Source organism: Numida meleagris, chromosome 26 (genome assembly GCF_002078875.1).
Source record: "Numida meleagris isolate 19003 breed g44 Domestic line chromosome 26, NumMel1.0, whole genome shotgun sequence".
NCBI lineage: Eukaryota > Metazoa > Chordata > Aves > Galliformes > Numididae > Numida > Numida meleagris.
The window spans coordinates 3,419,065-3,422,495 of record NC_034434.1 but is presented as its reverse complement, the minus strand read 5'-3'; positions in this window follow the sequence as shown (position 1 = coordinate 3,422,495).

Here is a 3,431-nt window from a genome sequence, read left to right as displayed (position 1 = left end):
CCCCTCTCCGTGCAAACCGAGCAGGAATCCGAGCGCAGTGCGTGCTGCTCGCTGGGTGCGTGCCCGCGCCGGTCACCATGGATCGCTCCGGAGCGCTCCGCTTCGACCGTTCCCCAAATCCTATTATCTCCGCAATTCCTCTTTGACAGATTGGGGCTCCGCGAGCGCCACCGCCTGTCCTGCTCCCGAGGCTCCTCCCGGAGGGGTTTAACCCGTTGGCACCTGTTTGGTTGCGATTTCTTGCCCGAGGAAGGAGAAAAATGCTTCTCTGGAGCTTTGTGCCCCGCAGGACGAACGTCGGAAATCGGATGGAAACCGATAAAAAGAAACGATCCCGGAGCAAAGCGAGGGATGCTCCGTGGGGTTGCACCTGCAGGTCCCCATGGGGTGTGCCGTGGGGAGCAGACAGCCCTTGCCTTGGGCACGTCACCCCGAGCACGTGGGGGGAAATGAGGAAAACCCGAGCACAAAAAGAGCTGACCCTTAGGGAAGGGGCCCAGCAGGAGCCCGAAGGATCCGTGTGAGTTGTTCCCAGCAGGGGCAGCTGCACCCGGTGCCACCAAAGGATGCAGAGTAGCCCAGGTCTCCCCACCTCTCACATAGGTCCGCACTGTCCCCACGAACAAATGAAGCACAAACTGTAAATCCTTTTTCTGAAGAAGTGGTAGAAATGAGACCTAAAGGATGCTGTATCTTGCTTAGGAAATGAGTGGGATTCATGGAATCTTTGAATTACGTGAAATCTCTTTTTTCTTTGTTGGGTGGTGAGCGCTGAAGAGACGCTGTGGGCGGTGGGAAAACCATCAGGAAAAAGCCCCCAAGCCATTCCTGCTGGTCCTGGTGCCCAACAGTGCCCTGGCCTTACACAAACATCACTCTTCCCAACAACCCGTGCTTCTGCTGGAACACCTGGAACACAGCATCAGCGGTTCTGCTGCAAGCACGGCTCCATGGGAACCGTTCCTGGTTTCCAGGAGCTTCAATGAGACCAGGAGCGGTGCCAGCATCTCCTAGGCACCAGCGGCCTTCCTCTTCTCGCTCCTCTGCTCTGGGTAGGCTTGGAGAGGTCAGCACGTCCCATCAGACGTCGTTTCTTTATACGAAATAAAGAAGAAACAAATCTCATCAGAGAGGAGAGAGGAAACCCGTCCCAGCAGCCCCGACCATCACCGCTCCGGCTCCTTTATGCTGCACCTGTTCAAGCATCACATCAAGGGGCTGGAAGGCAGACAGCTCCCCGAGCCGCTGCCCGCTGGGCTGCTGTCTTCCCTTTATTGCATTCCTTTGAGAGTCACAGGGGCAGACAATCCGTTTGCCACATTGCTGGAAACTCACTCAGCCTTAGCTCACTGTTCTGGGAGGGTTTCCCCTCCTCCCCTCCTTTCAACCCCCTCCCCTCCTTCCTTTTTTTTTTTTTTCCCCCTTCTTTTATCTATTGTGTTACGGACTTGTTGAAGGGGAAGGGGGGGGAGGTCTGGCTGGTTGCCTTTGTAACCTGGAGGGGATCGTGGGGTTTAGGGCGGTCTCAGCCCCCAGGGCAGAATGCGGAGCGGCCGCCGCTGCCCGTGCTGCGGGCACTTGGACTTGAACTGCACATTTGCCTTCAGGGGATTAGGTTCCGCTTTACATCACTAATTCCTGCGGTGAGGAAAGGCGAGGCCGGGGAGGAAAGGGCACGGCTTTTCTCGAGAAGGATTTGGGGGGGGAGGGGGGGGAAGTTAGGGCTGTGAAGGCTGAGACACGGAGACACCGACGTGGTGCTGCTCATCCGTCGTTTTATCGGCCCATGTGTTTAAAATGTGGCCATAGTATGGAGCAGGTGGCATTGAAGTGATGTGCACGGACTCACGGGCAGCACTTGTGCGTCTCAGCCACGACTGCAGAGTGCAGTGACAGAGCTCATTACCGAGCCCAGCAGCTTATTGCTGCGTGCAGAATGCTTTTGGGGATGGAGCAGGCTTCTCCACGGGCTCACCCCACAATGGGAGCTGTTGGCTTGGCTTCTGCCCACGGAGCGTGGCAGAGGAGCTTTCCTTTTGGAAGGAGATGGCACTTTTGCATTTGCCGCAAGGTCCTCTTAGTTGTGATCCAAGTGGCTGACCTGGAAATCCTTCAGACAACAGGGAATAAAACATCCTTACCGGGCTGTGAGGCCTTCTCAGTGCCTCTTTCAGATGATCCACACTTTGCCTGTGTTATCTACAAAATACACGTTGAAGAGAAGAGCAACAAAATGCAAACAAGACCTGTTTTCCTTGCAGTAACTCCACGTGCTCTTTGGAAATGTAGAGGCAGATGTGCACGGAGAGGTGCTCACAGCCAGGCATGCACGAGGTGTTGGTGTAAGGGAGCGCTGGGATGCACGCACTTAATGGCTCGCCGTGATGGATTGCCTCTCTGCACAGGATCCTGGTCCTTCCCAGCGGCTTCTCCTGGGAATAAAGGCTCTTCCTCGCTTCCATTTATGGGGAAACTGTCACTTGGAGGTTATGGTGAGCAAGGAGGGTTCCATGTAGGGCTAAAACTTGCCTATTTGCGGGCAGGGAGCTCTGTGCCCCTGTTCGGTGAGTGTGGTTCCATCCGATTTTATCCTGCTCCTTGGGGCAGGTTGAATGAAGGAGGGAGTGGTGTGGATAAGAGCAGTCACCCTGGCCAGGCCGCTATTCCCTTTAGCAGCAGCCCCGGGGCAGAGCAGGACGGGCACTGACCTCTGCACCAAAAAATGATTTTCTCCTTTGAGATCATTGCTCATTTTCCTCCATCTCACAAAGATGGATGCACGTTTTGCCCCCTCCATCTGTCTGAACGAGACTGCAGGCATCACCCACAAACATACTTGAAGTCAAATGTTCTGCTTTGGCTTCCTCAAAAGCTTTGCCTACCGTGACTTTCTCTGCCTCCTCTGTTCTGGATTCCACAGTGTCTCAGATCGTTGGGAAAGATGGTCCCAGCCACCAGATCCCAAAGCCATCGATGTCCCTCGTTTGACTTAACTCCAACAAGACTCTTGAAGGGAATAATCCCTCGTGGGGGGGCTCCTCTAGGAAACAGGCTCCAGCTCCGCCATGAGCCTGGTCAGGTCTGCAGGGAGATTCCCCTTCCCTTCTCCAGCCGTTGTTCCAGAGGAGGGGATGGATGCAGCCCTTCCACCTCCCGCTCTGTTCCGGGATCAGCAGCATCTGGGTGGCAACCAATCTCTGCACGTCACACCCCCAGAGTTAACAGCAACTGTTCTAGGAGCAAAACCGAGGCTGATGGTAATGACAGTGATGGTAACGAGTCTTCCCAGCTGTGTTCCCTACCTGCCCCGCATGCAGTGCTGCTAACAGGGCAGTCCTGGGCTTGCGTCCCCTTAGCGGTGCGTGTATAAAGTGCATAAAAATTTCTCTCTGCTTACGGCTGATGCTGTCACCCAGCAACAAATGGGCTCT